The 15,512-nt window shown below is 30.5% G+C and overlaps 2 long non-coding RNA genes across 4 annotated transcripts; one reads left to right on the plus strand and one right to left on the minus strand.

Annotated features, from left to right (window-relative positions):
- Window positions 1–1,257: 1,257 nt before the first annotated feature.
- Window positions 1,258–7,134, plus strand: LOC135267601 (uncharacterized). 2 transcript variants are annotated; one of them, XR_010336011.1, is made up of 5 exons: window positions 1,258–2,024; window positions 2,081–2,816; window positions 2,872–3,030; window positions 3,087–3,566; window positions 3,619–6,915. It is a non-coding gene; the product is annotated as an uncharacterized LOC135267601 (long non-coding RNA). The 2 variants fall into 2 exon arrangements; XR_010336012.1 differs by lacking the exon at window positions 1,258–2,024 and adding an exon at window positions 6,971–7,134 and having other exon boundaries at window positions 2,522–2,816; window positions 3,619–3,800.
- A 2,186-nt stretch (window positions 7,135–9,320) lies between these two features.
- Window positions 9,321–15,235, minus strand: LOC135267600 (uncharacterized). Of its 2 annotated transcripts, none has more exons than XR_010336010.1 (5): window positions 13,665–13,956; window positions 13,451–13,609; window positions 12,915–13,394; window positions 12,681–12,862; window positions 9,321–9,510 (listed from the first exon to the last, which is right to left on the minus strand). It is a non-coding gene; the product is annotated as an uncharacterized LOC135267600 (long non-coding RNA). The 2 variants fall into 2 exon arrangements; XR_010336009.1 differs by lacking the exon at window positions 9,321–9,510 and adding an exon at window positions 14,457–15,235 and having other exon boundaries at window positions 9,566–12,862; window positions 13,665–14,400.
- Window positions 15,236–15,512: the final 277 nt, after the last annotated feature.

A 15,512-nucleotide genomic window follows, 5' to 3' on the forward strand; every position in this document is an offset into this window, starting at 1 on the left:
TTTTGTTTTCACTGCTGATGGTGACCTTGATTTAAAACATCATAGAATCTGTAACATTAATGATCCAACAGAAGACAAAGATTGTGCGAATAAGGTATATATTGATTTAGTAAGTAAACAAATATACCAAAAGATGGAAGGAGTAATAGCTGCTTTAACGGATTTAAATAATAATGTTCATAAAGCAGATGCTATATGGATGGATAAATTTAATCAGTTAAACTTAACCATGAATGTTAAGTACAAAATACTTGATGAAAAAATTGATAATATAATTGCTACAATTCCTCACACGATTGAATCAGAATTGCATAACAAACATTTAAGTATAAATTATGAAATCGATAACAAGTGGAAAAAATTTATGAATAATTCAAATGAGATAACCAGACGAATAAAAAAACTTGAAGAACGCTTTGAAGGAATCGATAGTATTAAGATAAAACCAGAAACCATTTCCAAACGTTCTAAAGCAGGTGATACAGATCAACTTGAAAATGTACCTATATCAAAGAAAAGGAAAGTAACAGATTCATATGAAAATAGTGAAAGATAGAACCCATGCCTCATAATAAAAACAAGTGTCCTCCAGGTCAAATGTCAGATCGTCATGGAAATTGTAGAGAAGTGTACCGTAAATAAGCAATGGTTCGACTAAAGCAAGTTAGTGATGTAAAGCAAAAATTGGTAAACGAGATATTTAAACCTGCACGCAGGAATTTTAAACGAAGACGTACTATAATTAAAGGATTGGATGATTTATGGCAAGTAGATTTAGCAGAAATGCAAAATTTATCTTATCATAATAATGGATTTAAATATATTTTAGTCGTAATCGACTGTTTTTCTAAATTTTTATGGACCAGACCACTGAAATCGAAATCAGCTAATGAGGTTAGCAGAGCTATGGAATCAATACTGAAGAATGAAAAAGAACGAATACCAAAGAATTTACAGTCAGATCAAGGAAAGGAATTTTATAATACCACTTTTCAGGATTTGATGAGACGTTATAATATTAATCACTATAGTACGTACAGCGTTAAAAAAGCAGCAATTGCTGAACGAGTTATACGTACTTTAAAATCCAAAATTTATCGATATTTTACGTTATTTGCGACACATAAATGGATAAATAAATTGCAAGAGATAACCAAAAATTATAATACTACAATACATCGAACAACAGGAAGGAAACCCACAGAGATAAACGCTTCGAATCAAGGAGACATAACAGCATATGATCATCTAAAGATTGTTGATAAAAACAGAAAAAAATTTAAAGTCGGAGATTTCGTAAGAATTAGCAAAGAAAAGATGTTATTTGAAAAAGGATATACACCCAATTGGTCAACGGAAATTTTTAAAATCAGTAAGATTAATCTAACCAATCCTGTAACATTTCTGCTAGAAGATAAAGAAGGTCAACCAATCAAAGGAGCTTTTTATATTTGGGAATTATCAAAAACTCAATATCCTGACGTCTATTTAGTTGAGAAAGTGATTCGACGTAAAGGAACTAAATTATTTGTGAAATGGTTAGGTTTACCAGATAATCAGAATAGTTGGATTGAAATGAAAGATATTACCTAATAAATAAGAAATATATATACGATATAATTATTTAACGTCTAATTTAGTTCCATTTAAGATGGCAACGAGTGTAGAACCTGTTATAAAAAAAGTGCTGCATTTTGAAAAAACCATAAGCGATATTCGATTACTAATGAAACTGGAACTACTGAAATTAGGACCGTGCCAGTTGATGGATATATTTCATAAATTACCGGAAACATATCAACAAGATCATGATATAAAGCTGAATCTACCATGTTTACAACATTATTATAACAGTTTTGACGAAGATCAGTTTGATGGTCCTCCTTCATCAATAAATAATTGTGTTTCGTGTATTTTAGATGATACAGGAAGCCAACAACAACAACAACAACAACAACAACAACAACAACAACAACCCACTGCGTTTCAAGTGTAATGCCTCTTTTGAACTCATCACTCATCTTGTTTGTTACTCTTATACAAAATGTGTTGTACGTGCAAAAACCGTTAGATGTTGTAGATATGTACATCGTCTTCACTAGTGAAAGTCCTAACAACACAAGATGGTCTCCTCTCTGGAAAAGTTTATTTTTCAACGATGTTGATTACCAATGGAAGAAGATGAATCTGGGTTATTTGAGCAATACTGCAATAGAAATATTTAAATATGAAAATGTTTCTATAGCAAACTCTGTAATATATTTTAAATTAAGACTAGTTTTTACCAATAGTAATTATATTGATACTGACTGGAAGAGACTTATACTTAATGATCATGATGTAGTTTCAATAAAAAATTGTTTTAATCATGTTCCTACCTTTTTAGCAATGTTTGGAATTGTTTGTACATGTTGGATCGTTTTTATGATGTTCATAGCGTTAGGTTTGGCTTAAAAACTGCAATTAAAAATTTATTTAGGTGTATGACTTTGTTAGTTTAAGTATGTAGTTTGTTTTATGTCTAATAAAAAATAATATTCATTCTGATTATTTTTGTTATCATATTTCCTGTCTAACGTTTTTTTCCTTAAAAACGTTAAATTTTTATCAGTTATATTTTGAATTTTTTGAATTTTTACGTAAGGAACCACAATATCCGGTTGCAAAGTTTATGGAATATAAAATCATATCGCATCAATGATTAATTCATTTCTACTTCGACTGTCCGTGTATGAAAGTAATCATGTTCAAGTGCTCTCAATGCGATAACAAGTTTACTCGCAAAGATGCTTTAACACGTCATGTAAAAAAACATAGTAAGTAAATACATTTTACGTTATAGAAATTGTTTTAATTAAGAGCATTTTTAAGGTGATAAATTATCTAAACTCACTTGCACCGGATGTAAAACGTCATTTACGAGATTTGATAACTATAGGCGTCATATTACAAATTCATCATTGTGTTCAATGGATTCGGATGATATGACTCCTAAAAAAGCCCGCCTGACAACTAGAACACCTTTACAAGGTATTTTTGTAAATATTCTTTATATTATTATTATTATAACTTGTTTTTGTTTTTAGAAGTTACTACTAACGCTCCATCATGTTCATTTCATCAATTTTGTGAAATATGCAATAGTCACTACAGAGGATCCAGATTAAACCATTTACGTTCTTTAAAACATAAAAGTGTCATCTCCGCCAAAATTAATGATGATGATGATTTCGTTGAAGAATATCAAGTTGCCTTCAAATCAAGAATTACCTCATACCGATTGAAAAATTCACAACTAGATGACTTGGAAGTGTGCAATTTTTTTGAAAGAAATCAAGATAAACTTATCACTTTAATAACTAGAAAACTGAGAGAATTTAACCAACTTAAAATTAATTTCGAACTTTTTGCTAAATATATTTTACCTTCTAAAGACATTATCGAAATCAAATCATTCAACACTAAAAATATCATCATTTCAATATCGACAAATATTAAGGTAGAACTGGAAGAAATATGTGGCGTCATAAAAAACAAAATGAGTGAATTCTTGGAAAAAGATAGTGGTAAGTAATATCAATTTTATTTATAAACATATTATTGTATTAAATTTTTTAGGTTGGATTTTAATGGAAATTTTGTTTTTGGAACTTAATATCAACAAATTCAATCCACTACGTGCATCAACATATATACCATTACCGAAGGACATAGCGAAGCGGAGAGCGGTTATCAATATTCATAATGATGATAATGAATGTTTCAAATGGTCTGTTTTGGCACACCTTCATTCAACTGAAGTAAATGTTAATCGACATCGAGTTGATGCTTATCGTGAGTTTGAAGAGGAATTAGATTTTACAGATATTTCATTTCCGGTTAAATTAACTGATATTTTTAAATTTGAAGCACTTAATAATATTAGTGTAAATGTCTATGGAACAGAGCAGCGTTTTGATCATGAAAAAGGTAAATGGGTATCAGATATTATAGGTCCCTTTTATTTAACTTCTAAGAAACGAGACATTCATGTAAATTTATTACTTATCGTAGACGATGAAAGAATGATCAAACATTACTGTCTGATAAGCAACATTTCTCGATTAATAAGTTCACAACTTTCCAAACATAATCATGCTAAATTTATATGTAACGGTTGTCTATTATTTTTTTCGAGTGAACAAAAATTAGTTAAACATCGTAAGTATGCTTGTAATGAAGTTGTCACTACATTACCAACTTCTGATCTGATTATAAATAAATTTGGTAAAGAAGTGCCTGGTAATGAATTAACATTTCAAAATTTTGATAAATCTCTTAAAGTTCCTTTTGTATTTTATTTCGATTTTGAATCTATTTTAAAACCTTTACGCAATGATAATTCAGCCGATAATATCCGTACAATTGTTACACATTTACATGAACCATATAGTTTCGGATATTACATAAAATGTGCATATAATGATAATTTATCAATTTATCGGACTTATCGAGGAAAAGATGCTCCTAAAATTTTTGTGAAATGGTTGCAAGATGATGTAAATAGACTTTATCACGATCACCTCAAACATATCGTACCACTTGAAATGACTCCGTTAGATGAATTGGTTTTTCAAATATCTACCCATTGTCATTTATGTAAAGAACCTTTCAAAACAGATTACGGAAGTCTAAATTGTGATAGAGTTCGTAATCATTGTCACTTAACAGGTGAATTTTTAGGACCTGCACATTCTATTTGTAATTTAAATTATAAGATTCCAAAATATATCCCTGTTTTTTGTCATAATTTAACTAATTATGATAGTCATTTATTTATTAAAGCTTTAGCAACAGAAAAGACCATCATTAATTGCATTGCTCAAACTAAAGAAAAGTATATTACATTTTCAAAAAAAATTTTAGTTGATAAGGTCATGAACACGACTACAAATACAGTTGACAATATTTTTATAACGCTTAGATTCGTAGATTCGTTCCGTTTCCTTTCTTTTTCATTAGATAAATTATCTCAGACTTTAACTTCTGATGAATGTCTAACCATTCGGAAACACTTTCCGGACGATAACCAATTTAATTTGATAAGACAAAAAGGTGTTTTTCCATATTCATATTTGGATTGTTTTAATAAGTTAGATGATACCAGTTTACCATTGATTCAACAATTTTATGATAATCTTAATAAAACTGATATCAGTGAACATGATTATGAGCGAGCACAGGAAGTCTGGAATCTATTTGATTGCAAAACGTTAGGTGATTATTCCGACATTTATTTAAAGTCTGATGTTTTGTTACTAACAGACATTTTTGAAAATTTCAGAAAGGTTTGTCTCAAAATTTATGAACTAGATCCAGCTCATTACTTAACAGCACCTTCATTAGGCTGGGATGCTATGTTAAAAATGACTGGAATTAAATTCGAATTGTTAACTGATATAGACATGGTACATTTCTTTCGAAAATCTATTAGAGGAGGACTTTGTCAATGTTCAAAACGTAAAGCAGTAGCAAATAATAAGTTTTTATCAAATCATGATCCTTCTAAACCAACTTCTTTTATAATGTACCTTGATGCAACCAACTTGTATGGAGCAGCAATGTCTGAATATTTACCTTATAGCGGTTTTCGATGGGAAGATCCTAATGAATTCAATGATAACCTAATTCTCAATTTGACAGATAACGCTGATGTAGGTTATATATTCGAAGTTGATTTAGAATATCCTTCTGAATTACATAATCTTCACAACGATTTACCATTTTGTCCTGAAAAATTTATTCCTCCCTCTAGTAAAACTGAGAAACTTTGCGCAACCTTGAACAATAAAGTACACTATGTTTTACATTATCGAAATTTAAGACAAGCTATACAAGGTGGTTTAAAATTAATTAATATTCACCGTGTTTTAAGTTTTAATCAATCACCATGGTTGAAAACATATATTGATTTAAATACAGAAATGCGTAACAAATCAAAAAACGCGTTAGAAAAAGATGTATTTAAATTAATGAATAATTCAGTTTTTGGTAAAACCATGGAATCAATTGATAAAAGAGTAAACGTGAAATTGGTAACATCATGGAATAATATAGGTAGAAAACCAGGTGCTGAAAGTTTAATTGCACGACCAAATTTTAAAAATTCATCTATCTTTACACCAAATTTTGTAGCTATTCAATTAGAGAACGAAAAAGTTTTCTACAATAAACCTCTGTATGTAGGTTTTACTATTCTAGATATCAGTAAAACTATTATGTATGATTTTTATTATAATTTCATAAAACTTAAATACGGTAACAATGCAACGCTTTTGTATACCGATACTGATAGTTTAGTAATTGAAATTTTTTGTGAAAATATTTATGATGATATTAAATCTAATATAGAGCGTTTTGATACTTCAAATTATAAAGCAGAAAATATTCATGGAATACCTGTATCGTCTTCTGTCATCGGGAAGATGAAAGATGAATATAAAGGACGTGTAATATCAGAATTTTTAGGAACAGGTGCTAAAGCATATTGTGTGGATGTTGAAGGTGAATTATCTAAAAAAGCTAAGGGTATTAAACACAATGTAATTACAAGTGAATTACATAAAATTGACTACCAAAACGCAGTTACTGTTCCAAACACTGAAATTATTAAAGAAATGAATATCTTTCGTTCGAAGCTTCATAACATTTACACAGAATTAAAGAAAAAAATTGCTTTATCTTTCAAAGATGATAAACGTTACATCTTAAACAATTCTGAAGGTAGAACATTATCTTGGGGTCATAAAAATATTCTTCCTCAAACTCAGGAATAATATTTAATTTGTATTGTAGTTATTGTATTATAATGTTTATGTATTATAATATGTATGTATGTATGTACTTATATTTAGATGTAATAAACAATTAAAGTAATTTATTGTTTTTATTATTATCCATTAACCAAATAGCTTATGTGAATTTGTTTCAGGTTTCCAAAATAGACAGCACTATCCACTCTACCTACCTGAGGTTCGACTCCCCATGGAAGGAACAACAACAACAACAACTTTTTTTGCATTATATTTTAAACAAATAACAAAATAAACTTGGTGCGCAACAGACAAGTTAGGCAAACAACATTACAAAAATAAAAAACTACATATACTAGGTTTTTTTTCCTTATCGATAAAATAATGACTTTCCTTTATTAGTTATTAGTGACAAGCGCGATGATTTTCTGATATTTTGCTTAACTCAATACAGCATGTATTGTATATATACTTCATGTATTCAAAATTGCACATTTCAAAAATCATATATTCAAAATTTCACAACCCCAAAAACCAAAAATTTCACAACCCCAAAAAGCTACTACTACTACTACTACTTGTTTTCTTGGTTGCATATTCGCAAACGGGCGGGGGGTGTGTTTAAAAAAAAAAAATGGAGGCCAGCGCCATCTTTGATTGACGGCTGCGCTGACGGCAGCGCCATCTAGCGAAAAGTTTGCAGACCGTGGCGCCATCTAACGTGAGAATTTAGGCGGAATTTGTGACGACATCGGCGCTACCAACATTACACCCAATATTAATTTTTAAATAAATTAAAATTTTGGCGCCATTTTTTTTAACAAACAAACATGGCCGACTAATTTCAAATATTAATTTTGAAATAATTTAAATTTGGCGCCAATTTACCATTAAACAAAAATGACCGCCGCCGACTTTCAAACTTCCAAGATGGCGACGATTATTATTATTATTATTATTATTATACTACATAAATATATTTGCATCATCACAAATGGCGTCAGTCGGCCGCAGGCCGGCTGACCAGCTGGTCGCAGGCCAGCGAGCTGCGATTACGCGCTTGCGTCTGCGGCTGACTGACACAATTTTCACACATGCGCAGTAGAGGGAGGTGGAGGTGGTTTTTGAACCGGCTATCTCTATCTACTATTCGAGTAAAAATGTAAGCTCGAACTTTCCCAATTTAAATTGCATCCGGCTCTAGTTGAGCTAGACGGACGAAGATTAAACGGGTTCTTACGTGCGCCCCTTTGCCAGCAGTCCACTCTCTGCACCCCAAACACGTACTCGTTTTATATTTTATATAAAGACGTCAAAACATTCATGCTGCTTTCACTGAAATATATTTGCTATTTCTTGTCTGATCAAACAGTGTATGCATGAGCTTTGTGTAAAAACTCCGCTGACCTTAATCTTTTTATTATTTTTTCCACGTATCACGTTTTGCCCTCCAAGCCTTAAATCATCGTTATTCTGCCTCTTAAAGATGCGCGATTGGATTATTTACAAGGTCGCGCCTGTTGACACAAGACCTTAATATTTAAGGCAAACATGGATTCGAGTCTTTGAAGTGTCGGAGAGAAACATTAATAAAGCGGGCTACTCGTAATATGTTTTATTGCGATGGGCTGCTCAGTTATATGGAAGTTAATTGAAAAAATTCATCTCTTCTTGATCTTGGAATTTGGGGAAGAAAGGATCCTTGGAATGAATAATGGAGAGTTATTAGGTTAAACTTCCCTTGATCATGAGTAGATAGAGATAGCCGGTTCAAAAACCACCTCCACCTCCCTCTACTGCGCATGTGTGAAAATTGTGTCAGTCAGCCGCAGACGCAAGCGCGTAATCGCAGCTCGCTGGCCTGCGACCAGCTGGTCAGCCGGCCTGCGGCCGACTGACGCCATTTGTGATGATGCAAATATATTTATGTAGTATAATAATAATAATAATAATAATAATCGTCGCCATCTTGGAAGTTTGAAAGTCGGCGGCGGTCATTTTTGTTTAATGGTAAATTGGCGCCAAATTTAAATTATTTCAAAATTAATATTTGAAATTAGTCGGCCATGTTTGTTTGTTAAAAAAAATGGCGCCAAAATTTTAATTTATTTAAAAATTAATATTGGGTGTAATGTTGGTAGCGCCGATGTCGTCACAAATTCCGCCTAAATTCTCACGTTAGATGGCGCCACGGTCTGCAAACTTTTCGCTAGATGGCGCTGCCGTCAGCGCAGCCGTCAATCAAAGATGGCGCTGGCCTCCATTTTTTTTTTTTAAACACACCCCCCGCCCGTTTGCGAATATGCAACCAAGAAAACAAGTAGTAGTAGTAGTAGTAGCTTTTTGGGGTTGTGAAATTTTTGGTTTTTGGGGTTGTGAAATTTTGAATATATGATTTTTGAAATGTGCAATTTTGAATACATGAAGTATATATACAATACATGCTGTATTGAGTTAAGCAAAATATCAGAAAATCATCGCGCTTGTCACTAATAACTAATAAAGGAAAGTCATTATTTTATCGATAAGGAAAAAAAACCTAGTATATGTAGTTTTTTATTTTTGTAATGTTGTTTGCCTAACTTGTCTGTTGCGCACCAAGTTTATTTTGTTATTTGTTTAAAATATAATGCAAAAAAAGTTGTTGTTGTTGTTGTTCCTTCCATGGGGAGTCGAACCTCAGGTAGGTAGAGTGGATAGTGCTGTCTATTTTGGAAACCTGAAACAAATTCACATAAGCTATTTGGTTAATGGATAATAATAAAAACAATAAATTACTTTAATTGTTTATTACATCTAAATATAAGTACATACATACATACATATTATAATACATAAACATTATAATACAATAACTACAATACAAATTAAATATTATTCCTGAGTTTGAGGAAGAATATTTTTATGACCCCAAGATAATGTTCTACCTTCAGAATTGTTTAAGATGTAACGTTTATCATCTTTGAAAGATAAAGCAATTTTTTTCTTTAATTCTGTGTAAATGTTATGAAGCTTCGAACGAAAGATATTCATTTCTTTAATAATTTCAGTGTTTGGAACAGTAACTGCGTTTTGGTAGTCAATTTTATGTAATTCACTTGTAATTACATTGTGTTTAATACCCTTAGCTTTTTTAGATAATTCACCTTCAACATCCACACAATATGCTTTAGCACCTGTTCCTAAAAATTCTGATATTACACGTCCTTTATATTCATCTTTCATCTTCCCGATGACAGAAGACGATACAGGTATTCCATGAATATTTTCTGCTTTATAATTTGAAGTATCAAAACGCTCTATATTAGATTTAATATCATCATAAATATTTTCACAAAAAATTTCAATTACTAAACTATCAGTATCGGTATACAAAAGCGTTGCATTGTTACCGTATTTAAGTTTTATGAAATTATAATAAAAATCATACATAATAGTTTTACTGATATCTAGAATAGTAAAACCTACATACAGAGGTTTATTGTAGAAAACTTTTTCGTTCTCTAATTGAATAGCTACAAAATTTGGTGTAAAGATAGATGAATTTTTAAAATTTGGTCGTGCAATTAAACTTTCAGCACCTGGTTTTCTACCTATATTATTCCATGATGTTACCAATTTCACGTTTACTCTTTTATCAATTGATTCCATGGTTTTACCAAAAACTGAATTATTCATTAATTTAAATACATCTTTTTCTAACGCGTTTTTTGATTTGTTACGCATTTCTGTATTTAAATCAATATATGTTTTCAACCATGGTGATTGATTAAAACTTAAAACACGGTGAATATTAATTAATTTTAAACCACCTTGTATAGCTTGTCTTAAATTTCGATAATGTAAAACATAGTGTACTTTATTGTTCAAGGTTGCGCAAAGTTTCTCAGTTTTACTAGAGGGAGGAATAAATTTTTCAGGACAAAATGGTAAATCGTTGTGAAGATTATGTAATTCAGAAGGATATTCTAAATCAACTTCGAATATATAACCTACATCAGCGTTATCTGTCAAATTGAGAATTAGGTTATCATTGAATTCATTAGGATCTTCCCATCGAAAACCGCTATAAGGTAAATATTCAGACATTGCTGCTCCATACAAGTTGGTTGCATCAAGGTACATTATAAAAGAAGTTGGTTTAGAAGGATCATGATTTGATAAAAACTTATTATTTGCTACTGCTTTACGTTTTGAACATTGACAAAGTCCTCCTCTAATAGATTTTCGAAAGAAATGTACCATGTCTATATCAGTTAACAATTCGAATTTAATTCCAGTCATTTTTAACATAGCATCCCAGCCTAATGAAGGTGCTGTTAAGTAATGAGCTGGATCTAGTTCATAAATTTTGAGACAAACCTTTCTGAAATTTTCAAAAATGTCTGTTAGTAACAAAACATCAGACTTTAAATAAATGTCGGAATAATCACCTAACGTTTTGCAATCAAATAGATTCCAGACTTCCTGTGCTCGCTCATAATCATGTTCACTGATATCAGTTTTATTAAGATTATCATAAAATTGTTGAATCAATGGTAAACTGGTATCATCTAACTTATTAAAACAATCCAAATATGAATATGGAAAAACACCTTTTTGTCTTATCAAATTAAATTGGTTATCGTCCGGAAAGTGTTTCCGAATGGTTAGACATTCATTAGAAGTTAAAGTCTGAGATAATTTATCTAATGAAAAAGAAAGGAAACGGAACGAATCTACGAATCTAAGCGTTATAAAAATATTGTCAACTGTATTTGTAGTCGTGTTCATGACCTTATCAACTAAAATTTTTTTTGAAAATGTAATATACTTTTCTTTAGTTTGAGCAATGCAATTAATGATGGTCTTTTCTGTTGCTAAAGCTTTAATAAATAAATGACTATCATAATTAGTTAAATTATGACAAAAAACAGGGATATATTTTGGAATCTTATAATTTAAATTACAAATAGAATGTGCAGGTCCTAAAAATTCACCTGTTAAGTGACAATGATTACGAACTCTATCACAATTTAGACTTCCGTAATCTGTTTTGAAAGGTTCTTTACATAAATGACAATGGGTAGATATTTGAAAAACCAATTCATCTAACGGAGTCATTTCAAGTGGTACGATATGTTTGAGGTGATCGTGATAAAGTCTATTTACATCATCTTGCAACCATTTCACAAAAATTTTAGGAGCATCTTTTCCTCGATAAGTCCGATAAATTGATAAATTATCATTATATGCACATTTTATGTAATATCCGAAACTATATGGTTCATGTAAATGTGTAACAATTGTACGGATATTATCGGCTGAATTATCATTGCGTAAAGGTTTTAAAATAGATTCAAAATCGAAATAAAATACAAAAGGAACTTTAAGAGATTTATCAAAATTTTGAAATGTTAATTCATTACCAGGCACTTCTTTACCAAATTTATTTATAATCAGATCAGAAGTTGGTAATGTAGTGACAACTTCATTACAAGCATACTTACGATGTTTAACTAATTTTTGTTCACTCGAAAAAAATAATAGACAACCGTTACATATAAATTTAGCATGATTATGTTTGGAAAGTTGTGAACTTATTAATCGAGAAATGTTGCTTATCAGACAGTAATGTTTGATCATTCTTTCATCGTCTACGATAAGTAATAAATTTACATGAATGTCTCGTTTCTTAGAAGTTAAATAAAAGGGACCTATAATATCTGATACCCATTTACCTTTTTCATGATCAAAACGCTGCTCTGTTCCATAGACATTTACACTAATATTATTAAGTGCTTCAAATTTAAAAATATCAGTTAATTTAACCGGAAATGAAATATCTGTAAAATCTAATTCCTCTTCAAACTCACGATAAGCATCAACTCGATGTCGATTAACATTTACTTCAGTTGAATGAAGGTGTGCCAAAACAGACCATTTGAAACATTCATTATCATCATTATGAATATTGATAACCGCTCTCCGCTTCGCTATGTCCTTCGGTAATGGTATATATGTTGATGCACGTAGTGGATTGAATTTGTTGATATTAAGTTCCAAAAACAAAATTTCCATTAAAATCCAACCTAAAAAATTTAATACAATAATATGTTTATAAATAAAATTGATATTACTTACCACTATCTTTTTCCAAGAATTCACTCATTTTGTTTTTTATGACGCCACATATTTCTTCCAGTTCTACCTTAATATTTGTCGATATTGAAATGATGATATTTTTAGTGTTGAATGATTTGATTTCGATAATGTCTTTAGAAGGTAAAATATATTTAGCAAAAAGTTCGAAATTAATTTTAAGTTGGTTAAATTCTCTCAGTTTTCTAGTTATTAAAGTGATAAGTTTATCTTGATTTCTTTCAAAAAAATTGCACACTTCCAAGTCATCTAGTTGTGAATTTTTCAATCGGTATGAGGTAATTCTTGATTTGAAGGCAACTTGATATTCTTCAACGAAATCATCATCATCATTAATTTTGGCGGAGATGACACTTTTATGTTTTAAAGAACGTAAATGGTTTAATCTGGATCCTCTGTAGTGACTATTGCATATTTCACAAAATTGATGAAATGAACATGATGGAGCGTTAGTAGTAACTTCTAAAAACAAAAACAAGTTATAATAATAATAATATAAAGAATATTTACAAAAATACCTTGTAAAGGTGTTCTAGTTGTCAGGCGGGCTTTTTTAGGAGTCATATCATCCGAATCCATTGAACACAATGATGAATTTGTAATATGACGCCTATAGTTATCAAATCTCGTAAATGACGTTTTACATCCGGTGCAAGTGAGTTTAGATAATTTATCACCTTAAAAATGCTCTTAATTAAAACAATTTCTATAACGTAAAATGTATTTACTTACTATGTTTTTTTACATGACGTGTTAAAGCATCTTTGCGAGTAAACTTGTTATCGCATTGAGAGCACTTGAACATGATTACTTTCATACACGGACAGTCGAAGTAGAAATGAATTAATCATTGATGCGATATGATTTTATATTCCATAAACTTTGCAACCGGATATTGTGGTTCCTTACGTAAAAATTCAAAAAATTCAAAATATAACTGATAAAAATTTAACGTTTTTAAGGAAAAAAACGTTAGACAGGAAATATGATAACAAAAATAATCAGAATGAATATTATTTTTTATTAGACATAAAACAAACTACATACTTAAACTAACAAAGTCATACACCTAAATAAATTTTTAATTGCAGTTTTTAAGCCAAACCTAACGCTATGAACATCATAAAAACGATCCAACATGTACAAACAATTCCAAACATTGCTAAAAAGGTAGGAACATGATTAAAACAATTTTTTATTGAAACTACATCATGATCATTAAGTATAAGTCTCTTCCAGTCAGTATCAATATAATTACTATTGGTAAAAACTAGTCTTAATTTAAAATATATTACAGAGTTTGCTATAGAAACATTTTCATATTTAAATATTTCTATTGCAGTATTGCTCAAATAACCCAGATTCATCTTCTTCCATTGGTAATCAACATCGTTGAAAAATAAACTTTTCCAGAGAGGAGACCATCTTGTGTTGTTAGGACTTTCACTAGTGAAGACGATGTACATATCTACAACATCTAACGGTTTTTGCACGTACAACACATTTTGTATAAGAGTAACAAACAAGATGAGTGATGAGTTCAAAAGAGGCATTACACTTGAAACGCAGTGGGTTGTTGTTGTTGTTGTTGTTGTTGTTGTTGTTGTTGTTGTTGTTGTTGGCTTCCTGTATCATCTAAAATACACGAAACACAATTATTTATTGATGAAGGAGGACCATCAAACTGATCTTCGTCAAAACTGTTATAATAATGTTGTAAACATGGTAGATTCAGCTTTATATCATGATCTTGTTGATATGTTTCCGGTAATTTATGAAATATATCCATCAACTGGCACGGTCCTAATTTCAGTAGTTCCAGTTTCATTAGTAATCGAATATCGCTTATGGTTTTTTCAAAATGCAGCACTTTTTTTATAACAGGTTCTACACTCGTTGCCATCTTAAATGGAACTAAATTAGACGTTAAATAATTATATCGTATATATATTTCTTATTTATTAGGTAATATCTTTCATTTCAATCCAACTATTCTGATTATCTGGTAAACCTAACCATTTCACAAATAATTTAGTTCCTTTACGTCGAATCACTTTCTCAACTAAATAGACGTCAGGATATTGAGTTTTTGATAATTCCCAAATATAAAAAGCTCCTTTGATTGGTTGACCTTCTTTATCTTCTAGCAGAAATGTTACAGGATTGGTTAGATTAATCTTACTGATTTTAAAAATTTCCGTTGACCAATTGGGTGTATATCCTTTTTCAAATAACATCTTTTCTTTGCTAATTCTTACGAAATCTCCGACTTTAAATTTTTTTCTGTTTTTATCAACAATCTTTAGATGATCATATGCTGTTATGTCTCCTTGATTCGAAGCGTTTATCTCTGTGGGTTTCCTTCCTGTTGTTCGATGTATTGTAGTATTATAATTTTTGGTTATCTCTTGCAATTTATTTATCCATTTATGTGTCGCAAATAACGTAAAATATCGATAAATTTTGGATTTTAAAGTACGTATAACTCGTTCAGCAATTGCTGCTTTTTTAACGCTGTACGTACTATAGTGATTAATATTATAACGTCTCATCAAATCCTGAAAAGTGGTATTATAAAAT

Source organism: Tribolium castaneum, unplaced genomic scaffold (assembly GCF_031307605.1).
Source record: "Tribolium castaneum strain GA2 unplaced genomic scaffold, icTriCast1.1 ptg000059l, whole genome shotgun sequence".
NCBI classification, from domain to species: Eukaryota; Metazoa; Arthropoda; class Insecta; order Coleoptera; family Tenebrionidae; genus Tribolium; species Tribolium castaneum.